Here is a 12,331-nt window from a genome sequence, read left to right on the forward strand (position 1 = left end):
CTTAAACATGTTCAAAATTTGAATACTTTGCTATTTTAAAATAATTTTTCAAATTCCAAGTGTTTTCCCTAATCCGATGCTTAAAAATTCAACTCATTACCCCTGATTGCTAAAAGTGCTTTTAAGATACAGTCAACAAATACATCTGTAATTTGTTAAATCCGTTATTTCGAAAAGCAATCATTCCATTTTTCGTTAATTACAGCAACTCTGACATAGAACACAACTACAAATGGGTTTAGTCAACATTTGGTTTAAGTAGCATTCATGTTCTTTTAACTACATATGCAAACTGGTTAAATGCCTATGGTTCTGTTGTTCATGGGAGCGGTACAAAATAGTACAGGTCGAGTATCCTTATCCGAAATGCTTGGGACCACGAGAATTTTGGATAAGGGATATTTACGGTTTTTGGAATGTTTGTTTTGTGATACTTACCTGGTCCCCTGGTGGTGCCCTTATGGTCCTACGACACCCACAGTGTCCCCCGGCGTCCACAGAGGCCTTTAGGATCCTCTTTAGCGGTCCCAGAAGTGCATTGCGCAAGTTCGCGGGCACGCCAGTGATGTCACCGGCGCACCCGCAAACTCGTGCAATGCACTCCTGGGACAGCTGAAGACGCTGAAGAAGATCCTGAAGGCCGCTGTGGACATTGGGGGACTTGGTAAGTATGAAAAAAGGGGCAGGGGGAAAAAATAAACAAAACAAAACAAAAATATTTTTTTTAAAAACACGGTTTTTGGAATATTTCGGATAACAGATCTACGGATACGGGAGACTCGACCTGTACTTTTTACAGTATACAACATACAGCCCTTTTCCACTCTCCATAAAAAGATTCAGATCCAGTGACCTGAGAATCAGTGGCGTCAGAATCCAAAGTGTATAGCGACATGGAAGAACACTGGTGAGTTGCAGTGTAAATTTACAGTTTAGAGAGTCAGTTAATATAATCTCCAAGCATCGGGAGAAGAGGGACTGCACCCGTGTGCAGTGTAAATGGCGCTGACCTGAAAATAACCTGGGTTAGAGCTGCAATGGGAATGGGCTGTGTCCCGGGTTTGAGCTGAAATGGAACCGGTGGCAGCTCCAGAGGTGGGGGTGCAGTACAGTCCACAGCCAAACCAACTGCCAGTGAGACAGTTGGGAATGGCAGTAGTGGCAGTTGCTGTGCCTCCCTTATTTGAATTTTGAACTGCACTGCAGCCCCCCTCTGGGGCCTCCCTTGATTGGAACCCAGGACTAAAATACTTGCCCAAAACCACGGTGCCTCTCTGGATGGGATAGATAGGTTAAAGTGTGCAGGCTGGGGGCATGGTTCCGATAATTGATATTTGATTTCTAGGATAAGCTCTAAAATAACAGCTGCCTATAGAGTTGTTTCATCTTGAAATCTCCAGGTTGACCACCTGAATGGCACAGATAAACTTGAACATACAATATTATTTTTTTTTATGGGAAAAGTGTGCACATTAACTAAAAATGAATGTTTGCCAGTAAATCTCACTCTCTCTATATAAAATAAATTTCCTGGGGTTTTCTATCTGTCTGTTCAGGCTAATCTCAAGAACCGCTGGATGAATTTTAATGTGATTTTCATCATTTATTGACCATTTGCTGAGGAAGTTTTACGTGAATGAAACATTAATCTATGACAAAAAGGTTGAATTTACAGTAGTAATGTCAGTAAGAATGGTAGAGCTCTACAGCGCACACAATGGCCAAGAGTGGAACTGCAGTAGCTGTGCTCTCATAGAATGCTTTAGGCCAGTGGTTCCTAAACTTTTTGAATCACTGCACCCTACAGTATCAGAATATTTTTCATGGCACCCCCTAGACCAAAAGTTTGTTACTGAGAATTTCAGAAACAAATATTAGTTGTGATTACATTTTATCCTTAGGTCCAGTTATGTGGTGGGGAACAGGATAACTTCTGTTTACCCACATATTTTATAAATGGAAGCCACAACCACTGATTTTGCCTATTTCATTGACCATAATTAATTTGAATTGGTTCTGGACCACCAACCTGAGGCACCCCTGCAAGTACTCCGAGACACCGAAGGGAGCCTAGGCACACAGTTTTGGAACCACTGCTTTAGGCAATCTTCTAAGCTCAGCCTTCACATAAGTCTTGGACCCCTTCTCTCTTTAATGTTCACCTGCTTCAATGAGTCATCAATAATATAGGAATGGACTATCGAGCCATCCCCACAACCTCCCGATGGCACTACCAGTAGAATGAAGAGCCACTCCCACACACCACCGGTGAAATCGGGACGCACGCACCCCCTAAAAGGGGTGTGGCTTGTGTCATAGGGGGTATGGCTTGGTGGGGAGGCCTCAGCTTCAGGCCACAACCCCATCTTCCATCACTACAGGGGCATGGCAAGCGATGTGCAAGCTAGCCCTTAAAGAAGAGCCATAGGAGGCTCAAAACGATTGGATTTCTACAGTGACTCAGGAGCAGAGGAGATGCTACCCAGGATATCCTTTTGGAACCTATCAGTGTGCATTACTGGACTGCAACATCCACCCAGGCTCCAAAACACCTTCTGGTGCTTGTGTCTTGTCACCAACTTGCATCCTTCCATTATCTTCTACGATCCAAGGGGAGACTGAGATGACACAAAACAACAGTGAGGTTTGCACAGGGATAGTAGTACTCAATCTTGGGTATGGGTAAAAACCGGACCAGGACAATACCCCCGGACCGCCGGACCAGATATCAAATTCTTCATAGGAGGCTCAAAGCATCCGGTCCGGGGGGTGTCCTGTCCGGGGATGCTGACTGTGACACCTGTCACCAGGTAGAGGAGGAGGGGTAGAATAAAGTCTCTCTGTATGGTCCGGGCATGTAGCAAAAACCGGACGGTCCGGACCACACGGGGAGGCTGTAATCTCCCCTCCCCCATTTCCCTGATGATAGCTATCACAGGGACCCCCCTGGACAAGACAACCCCCGGACCGGACCCTAAAAGCTCCGGACTGCAGATTTTGATGTCCTGCCCGGCGGTCCAGAGTCTAGTCCGGGTCCGGTTTTTACATAGCCCCCTCAATCTTTGTCTTATTGCTAATAAACTATCATTTTGCATTTTGAGTGGCGAAAAGTGGGTGTGTTGGTGAGTATACAGCTGCAGATTGTCGAGAAACGGGCGTGAATTCGGCCAAGATTGAATACCCCCCAGAATCTGAATGGTTGTTATTGGCAACATCCGATCTTCAATAGTACTAAATATACCCATTGCCGTGTAAAGGACTATACACACTAGTCGATTATGCCCAGCGTGTATGGACAGCGATGATCACTATCATCACTGGGGGGAAAGCCGCTCAGTGAGTACACACTGAGCGGCTTTCCCCTTGCCCGGTGCCGTCAGCGTGGTCGGACGGCTTTGCATATGCAAAGCCACCTCAAAGCCGCTCATCTGCAGGTAATACCAGCAGATAAACGGCTTTCCCGGCGATGATGCGGGAGCGTGCAGCAGCGTTCATCGCCGGGGCATACACACTGGGCGGCTTTGAGCTGAAAGCCGCTCAAACATGCTGTTTTGAGCAGCTTTCAGCTCAAAGCTGCCCAGTGTGTGTGGGCCAGTGGCGTAGATACTGTCAGGCAGCCCCCGCTGCTACTTGGGGTAGTAAGGGCTGCGTGGGCGCCGGCACCCGCCCGGTGGCCGGCGCACTGAGTGAGTGTAAAAAACGATCATCAGTGAGTCTGTCATGCTACACTACATAGAGATGCGGCTGCCTGCTTGTTGTCCCACGGCCGCCTGCCACTGCCCGTGTGCTCGCTGATCACAGATGAGTCGAAGCATGCAGCCATGACAATGTGTCTGTCAATAAAAAAAAAAACATTATTTGAAGGGCGGGTGGGTTGTCCAATGGGAGGGATGGAGTGCGGGCGGGCTGTCCAATAGGAGGGCGGGTGGGCGGGCGGGGGCACGGCCTGCTATGGAGTGTCAGAGGCAGGGGAAGCAGCAGTGTCTGCTGGTCCCTGCCTCAGCTTCAGCTCCTCCTATGCGTGGGACGTCATCACGTCACACGCTGGAGAAGTCTGAGAAGAGGAGCCGGAAAGCCTGCAGGGAGGGAGCAGCAGAGAGAAAGTGTCTCAGTCCCAGTGTACATGTGTTAGGTGCCCAGCATCTGTCACCCTTTCTCTGTCCATCATCTCTCCCCCCTTTCTCTGCCCATCATCTTTCCCCCCTTTCTTTGCCATTCATCCCCCCCTTTCTCTGCCCAGCATATCTCCTTCTCTCCCTGCCCAGCATCTGTCCCTCTCTCACTGCCCATTATCTTTACCCCATCTCTTTCTGCCCAGGATTTGTCCCCCTCTTACTGCCCATTATCTGTCCTCCAATCCCTCTCTGTCCAGCACCTGTCCCCACCTTCCCAGCATCTGTCTCCTCCCCACCCTCTGCCCCCTCTCCCCACATCTGCACCACTCTCTCTCTCCACACATATGTACCACCCTCTACCTGCCCAGCATCTATCCCCCTCTCCCTGGCCACCATATGTTCCCTTCTCCTTGCCCTTCATCTCCCCCCCTCTCTGACCATATTTCCCCCTCTCTCTCTGTCAGGGGAGCTCAGTGCGTACAGTGCCTGCAATCCATGGCAACGAGCATGGAAATCCCCGGCAACGAGCATGTAGGTAAAAAAAATGGTACTTGTGTAGTTTCACGGCGCCACCGCGCGCACAGTGAAACTTTGAAACTTGGCAGTCTGCCAGACTCTGTGTTTACTGTGCGCGTGCCACTCTAGCTGTTCTCAGCGCAGCGCGTGGCTGCTTTCCTTATGTAAGCTACGTTATCAGCATAGCGCTGGGCAGCAGCAGTGCACCCAGCGCTGACAGGTCACTGTGGTACTTGTAGTTCCACAGTGAAATAGGCAGTCCTGCGCACCGCTGTCAACCCGGCAATTTAGACTCCTCCGGCAATTTAGAAGTCTAGATTTAGACGTCTAAATCCAGACTCCCTGCAAACCGCTAAGATGGGGGCATCTAAATTTAGACGGTAAAGCCTCTAAATTTAGTAGGGTCTAGGGGTACACTATTAAACCTGTTCACAATGACACTAGTCAACGTAACAGCTGTTGACCTTGTTAATTCCACTATCCACGCCAACCCGAAGCGTGGCGAGCGCAGCGAGCCCGCGAGGGGCGGCGGTATGCGTCCTACGACCTTTTCATACCCCCACTATCCACATTGGCGTGGAGTTGATTTTATAAAGTGTGGCGAGCGCAGCGAGCCACCGAGCCCGAAGCGTGGCGAGCGCAGCGAGCCCTGCGAGGGGACGCGGATACCTGTGAAGCCCGCGAGGGGATGCGGATACCTGTGAAGCCCGCGAGGGGACACGGATACCTGTGAAGCCCGCGAGGGGACGCGGATACCTGTGAAGGTATCCGCGTCCCCTCGCTGCGCTCGCCACACTTTATAAAATCAACTCCACCTTAACGTGGATAGTGGGGGTATGAAAAGGTCGTAGGATGCGTACCGCAGCCCCTCGCGGGCTCGCTGCGCTCGCCACGCTTCGGGTTGGCGTGGATAGTGGAATTAACAAGGTCGACAGCTGTTACGTCGACTAGTGTCATTGTGAACAGGTTTAATAGTGTACCCCTAGACCCTACTAAATTTAGAGGCTTTACCATCTAAATTTAGATGCCCCCATCTTAGCGGTTTGCAGGGAGTCTGGATTTAGACGTCTAAATCTAGACTTCTAAATTGCCGGAGGAGTCTAAATTGCCGGGTTGTCAGCGGTGCGCAGGACTGCCTATTTCACTGTGGAACTACAAGTACCACAGTGACCTGTCAGCGCTGGGTGCACTGCTGCTGCCCAGCGCTATGCTGATAACGTAGCTTACATAAGGAAAGCAGCCACGCGCTGCGCTGAGAACAGCTAGAGCGGCACGCGCACAGTAAACAGAGTCTGGCAGACTGCCAAGTTTCAAAGTTTCACTGTGCACGCAGTGGCGCCGTGAATCTACACAAGTACCAAAAAAAATGAATTAATATATGGGGGGGGGGGGGGGGGGGGCGCTAGAAACTTTTTTGGCAGGGGGCGCAAAATTTCTAGTTACGCCACTGGTATGGGCCTTAATGTAGATCCACCAAAGTATTACATGTATCATATGACCATTATTGTAAGCTTTCTGCCTATATATGACCACTAAAGAAGTTTATAAACAGAATAGTTTTATGAATTGGACTCGAATGTTTTTTAAAAAAAACATTTATAGGACGATAAAAAAAAATAGAGCATATTATCCCTTAGAGGAAGTTTGTTTTTGTTTTTTTTTAACTATAAAATTTGTTAATGTCCCTCAAATTTTCAGTTTTGTGTGCAGTGCAGATTATATATGGCTATACTGCCCATAATAGATCAATATGCATTGTACAGCAAGTGCCCGGGGGAATTATAAAGATTGCAGATTTTACAGATTGAATATTGTCCGTCACAGCAAATGACATTAGCAGTGTGTCTTAGAGAGCAGGGTCATTATAAGGTCATCCTGAATGATTTCAGCCAAGGAACGTGGAACAATACAGCATTACAAAACTGAAAGCCATTTCCATACAAGAACCATGGAGTCTTGGGAATGTCGCGAAGGAGAAAGGAATATTAAATAGTCAGGAAATAAGCCTACCTATCACCTACAAGCAATGATTGCAGATGTGGTCCTGTCTGAACCAGTATTCATCTATTTTGTTGACTCAACCAACATTCACTCTATAAAATATTAATATCTGGGATTTAATGAAATTGCTGGAGATTTAGAGACTGTATTCTCATGTTAGAAATACAGAATTGGATGGCAGATAAGAACCACTTGGTTCATCTAGTCTGTCCCGTATTTACCTTTTTGGAACCTCAGCCCTATTTTATCCTTCGTTCCTTGTAAGTACTTTATATTCTTATGTCTATTCCAAGCTTGTTAATATTCCTGCTCTGTATTAGCCTATACTACCTCTGATAGGAGGCGAGTCCACCTATCCACCACCCTTTAGGTAATGTCATTTTTCCTCAAGTTTCCTTTGAACCTACCTCCTAATTTCAGCACGGGAATGTTTCCCTCCTGGATCTTGATATATTTAAAAGTTTCTATCATGTCCCCCCTTTCCCTTCTCTGCTCTAAACTATACATATTAAGGTATTTTAGTCTTTCCAGGTAAGTTTTGTGATGTAGGCCATGCACCATTTTAGTTGCCCTTCTTTGTACAGTCTCCAATGTATTTATATCCTTCTGGAGATATGGCCTCCAGAACTGAACACAATACTCTAGATGAGGTTGTACCAATGACCTATACAGTGGCATTATTCTTTCTTTCTACTGCTGATACCTTTCCCTATGCAACCAAGCATCTGACTTCTTCATTGCTTTGTTACATTGCCTACCTGCCTTTAAGTCACCTGAAATAGTGACACCTAGATCCCTCTCTTCCTCGGTAGTTTTCATTATAGTGCCATTGACACTATTTATAGCCTTTGAACCTTTGAGACCCAAGTGCATGATTTTGCATTTGTTTTGCATTAAACTGTAGATGCCATACTCTTGCCCATTCCTATATTCTACCTACTGTAGGTCCTCCATTATCAGTTTTACCCCTCCGGGCATACCCCTCCTTTTGCATACCTTTTTTATGACCTGCAAAAAAGGCAAACTTTCCTTCAATGCCATTTGCAAAGATACTAAAAAGCACTGGTCCGTACAGATTTCTGGGGTGCACCACTTGTGACCTTCCCTGGTCTGCACCCCATTTTTTACAACCCTACATTTTCTATCCTGCAACCAGGGGAGGCCCCAGAGGCAAAGGCGTAACTACCATAGGTGCAAGGGGTGCAGCTGCTATGGGGCCCGGAGCTGAAGGGGGCCTATTTTTACTGTTTAAGCAACGTTTTACACACATTTAAGACCATCAGTTGCTAAATAGGGGGCTCTTAAAAACTTTTGCTATGGGGCCTACGAATATCTAGTTACGCCCCTGCCCAGAGGTGTTGCTTCATTGCAGTTCAATAGGGGAGGCACACCAACTGCCATTCCAAACTGACTCACTTGCAGTTGTTGTGACTCCCCTGTTTGAATTCTGGAGTATGCTGCAGCCCAAACTCGGAGCCGCCACTGCCTGCAACCAAGTTCTTACCTGTTCAACCATCACAGAATCCAATCCACACTTTCAATTTTATTGAGAAGTCTGCTATTTTTGTGCAGGCTCTAGCAGGAATGGAGGCCCTTATTCTAGTTCACTCTTTCTGACAAAAATAATTCTTAGATGGAAAAAACCATGTGCACTGCAGGTGAGGCAGGTGTAAAACCCCACCCAAATCTAATTATCTCTGCACAAGTAACACCTGCCTCACCTGCAGTGCACATGGTTTTGTCCATCTAAGAAATATTTTGTCAGAAAGAGTGAACTAGAATAAGGGCCACAGTTCCTGCTGGAGCCTGCACAAAAATAGCCCTGGTTACTCCCATCCACAAATGAAGCACTTACTCTGTTATTGGTGACGACTACACTTTAAGGATGCCTCTGGAAAAGTTGAAGCAGGGTTGAAGGAGGCCATCAGATTTAGGGCCTTATTCTAGGTCACTCTTAGAGACAAATTCCTTCTCAGATGGACAAAAACATTTGCACTGCAGGGGGCAGATGTAACAGGTGCAGATAGAATTAGATTTGGGTGAGTTATTTTGTTTCTGTGCAGGGTAAATACTTGCTGCTTTATGTTTACACTGCAATATAGATCTCACTTTGAAGAAAAACCCCACCCAAATCTAATTCTCTCTGCACAAGTAACATCTGCCCCACCTGCAGTACACATGGTTTTGTCCATCTAAGAAGGAATTTGTCTCTAAGAGTGAACTAGGATAAGGCCCATAGTCCTTTAATGACAATATCGTTGGAGTGGAAAAGGACTGCAGTAGGGTAATGTGCAAGTTGAATCTGCTGATGATATAAAACTCTAGGACACGGCAGGATTTGAAGCTGTTATGTAGCTTGGCTGACCTGTGATAAATGGGTTGCAGTGCTGACAAATGCAAGCTATTTTACAGCGGCATTGCAACAAAAATCAATGTGACTGAACATTAGGGCTTTCCAACATTGTCTAGACTGTAATGCTGTACCGTGTGCCAGCTGAATGTAACCCTTTCCTTGTAGTGATGCATCGCTAACATTTAAATACCTACTGTATTTTACAATAAATGTACATTCTAACAAGTGCGGCTGCCGCCATTTATTTGTATTATTTATTTGAATTTTCAACTGGTCAGAAGAACAAAAGGAAATTTGACTTTTTAAAGGGTAAGATAACAAGGCCGATATTCAATTACCCACGGTACTTTACCATGGGTAATTGGTGGGAGTTGCCTCAGGCTTTAACATGGCTATTCAAGATAAAAATAAAAAGATGTGCCAGCGCTGGCTGTACCAATGATTAGACAGCGCTTGCACATCTTTTTATTTTTATCTTTCCTACCAATTAGGGTCTGACAACCCTGTGCCAGCAGCTGTTGATTGCGCACCACAAAATATATATATTCTTTTAACATGGCTATTCAATTAGCCTCCTGACTTCTCCCGGCAGGTATATTAATGCCCGTTAACTTTGTGTGATATTGGAGATTTCCTTTCACCAGTCTGAGGGGGAGATTCACTAAAATTCGTGGGTGCATACCGCTACCCTTCGAAGGATATATTGCATTGTTCATAATCGCATGTGCACTAACATATGTGATTATTAACGCAAAGGACAGCTCTTCCGATAAGAGCTGTCCTTTATGATGCGGCTTCGTTACTGGACTTCTGGGTCTACAACCCCAGAGTTTCTCTGCGCATGAGAGACGGTGGCGGCTGTGGGGCATGCTGGGAGGGATCTGTGATAGGTCCCTCACACACAGTGGTGAAGTAAAGCCCTAAGGTATTCTATAGGATAACACCAGCTTTTGCAATGTGAAACCCCGAAGTGCGTGGGTAATGTGGTAAAAACCCTGAAAACTGTGTTTTGACCACTATATCGCTTTAGTGCATCACCCCCTGATGCTGGTGAAAAAAAATACCCATAGCGTCCATCTTTCAGGGCTAATTGAATAGATACTGGACGATTTATTACTCATGGTAAACTACTGCAGATAATTGAATATCAGCCCAGGTGTTTGTTTTTAACCTAAACAGATTGACAATGAGAAAGACCAGAGAAGAACAGACACCAATACGAAGGGAAGGAGAGGTCTCAGATATATCCCAGAAATGTAAGGAGAGTCTATATGTTATCCATTTGTCACCTTCTTGTTCTGTTTCTTTCTCATTTTTGCATGTCCAAGATATTGTCCAAGTGGTCTGTATGCAAATCACCACAGGACTCTGGAGAGCTTCAGAAGTGTGTCTTTACTACTGTACCTGTAATGTTGCTGAAGCTACAGAAGAACTACCGGGGAACTTACTGTATTACAATGACAATGATGCAACTTCAGCCACTCACATATAGTATACATCTACATCCTCTTTTTCTTTTCTTTTACAAAAAGAATAATAAACAGTTGTGTGGGTATAAGACAGTGTACATGTGTAGACACACTCCAGAGTTCTGAGCTGGGTTACTTACCCTTACTTACTCTCCCAGTCTCTTATAGTCACTGCATCTCGGGCCTTCACATTGTGCTCTGATGTCTTCATGCACGCTTGAGTTCCTGCTGACACTCCAACATGATGGAATATGTCAGCTGATCCAGTCTTCTCCACTCCGACCACTACACCTGACTCTTCTTTCCAATCAGCTTCCTTTCCAGTTACCAGTTCCAGTCCAGATGCCATCTGGTCCCAGTCCAGCTCCATGATTAATTCCAGCTGGGCCACCTTCTGGTTCCTGTATGCCTTTAATACTGGTTTCAGTCTGGACATCTCACAATTCTAGCCCGCCTCCAATAACAGATCTATTTCGGCCACCATTCCAATTCCACTCCGGTCACCATTCCGGTTCTAGTCTACCTGAAGTCTCCCTGATTGCTTTACTTTTCCCGACAGAGGCATGAACTGATCTGTGCATGCTTCTGTCAAAACTCGTATGAAACTCACATTACAATGTAGTAGACTTGAACAAAAAAAATTAGCATTGGCATTACATTGGCTGAGCTTTGGGACAAACATATTTCTTTTAATGTGCGATTTAGTCCCGCACAAAAAAACTCAGACCCTATTACATTTGGCGTCAAGTCTTTAACAACTCTCATATTTACCCGTTCATGCTATCATTGTGCAACCCATTGCAAGTCATGCCATTTATTCCATGAGTAGGATCTGGATTAGGCCTTCGATGTTCCATTCCACTACACCCACCTCTGTTCCAACCACTCACGCCTCTCCCAACCAAGTTTGCATTTCAGAAGTGACAGGTGATGGATGGGGATGCAGTTAAGATCCCGGCGGTCGGGATCCCGGCGTTCAGCATCCCGACGCCGGAATCCCGACCGCCGAAATGCCGACACTTTCTCCCTCCTGGGGTGTCCACGACACCCCTGGAGGGAGAATAAATTAGTGTGCCGAGCGTAGCGAGGCACCGGGCCCGCTGCGTGGCGAGCGCAGCGAGCCCGCAAGGGGGGGCGATCCGCGTCCCCCCCTTGTCGGCATTTCGGCTGTCGGGATTCCGGCGTCGGGATTCTGAACGCCGGGATCCCGACCGCCGGGATTCAATACTGAATCCGATGGATGTGGGGACAGTTTGCAACAATGCATAACCTACAAAAATGTGAGGTTATGCAACATAATCCAGGATTTTTGTATTAGGCTTGGAAATTCTCCTTGACCTGTTTACACATAAAGGGAATGGTGCTGTGTTCTGTATCTGAATAAAGTCACTGTGGGGCAAGGGTATTGGACTGGCCTGCACCCCAAAAGGTGTTTGTGTTCTTGCAAGTAGTTTCTGGTGTAGGTGGAAGTCAACTTATTCATGTTGTGCTGCTTATTCACTTTATATCACACAATAGTGCCCCTTATTTACATTGCACTGCACAATAATATCCCTTATGCATGTAGCACCACAAAGTAGTATCCCTTATTCACATTACACAACACAGTAGTTCCCTTTTATTCACATTATGCCACACAGTAGAACCCCTTATATACAGCAAGCCACACAGCAGTTCCACTTATACACATTATGCCACACAATAGTACCACTTATACACAGTATACCATACACTAATGCTAATTATTGTCAATAAAATACACTAGCCCCGCTGTTACAACAAACTTAGGCAGAGGGAGTAGATGGGGGGGGGGGGTTTGGGGTGTTTAAAATTAAACGATTAAATTGAAGAACAAGAAATTATTGTCCTTCAGCAGT

The 12,331-nt window shown here is 46.1% G+C and overlaps 1 long non-coding RNA gene across 1 annotated transcript in view; it reads left to right on the plus strand.

Annotated features, from left to right (window-relative positions):
• LOC146064744 (uncharacterized) overlaps positions 1-11,359 on the plus strand; it is a 36,753-nt gene extending 25,394 nt beyond the window's left edge. The window contains exons 2-3 of the long non-coding RNA XR_014471848.1: positions 10,165-10,241; positions 10,613-11,359. This is a non-coding gene — a long non-coding RNA (uncharacterized LOC146064744). The remainder of the gene's footprint in view (positions 1-10,164; positions 10,242-10,612) is intronic.
• Positions 11,360-12,331: the final 972 nt, after the last annotated feature.

This window comes from Crinia signifera, chromosome 3 (genome assembly GCF_055691185.1).
Source record: "Crinia signifera chromosome 3, ASM5569118v1, whole genome shotgun sequence".
NCBI classification, from domain to species: domain Eukaryota; kingdom Metazoa; phylum Chordata; class Amphibia; order Anura; family Myobatrachidae; genus Crinia; species Crinia signifera.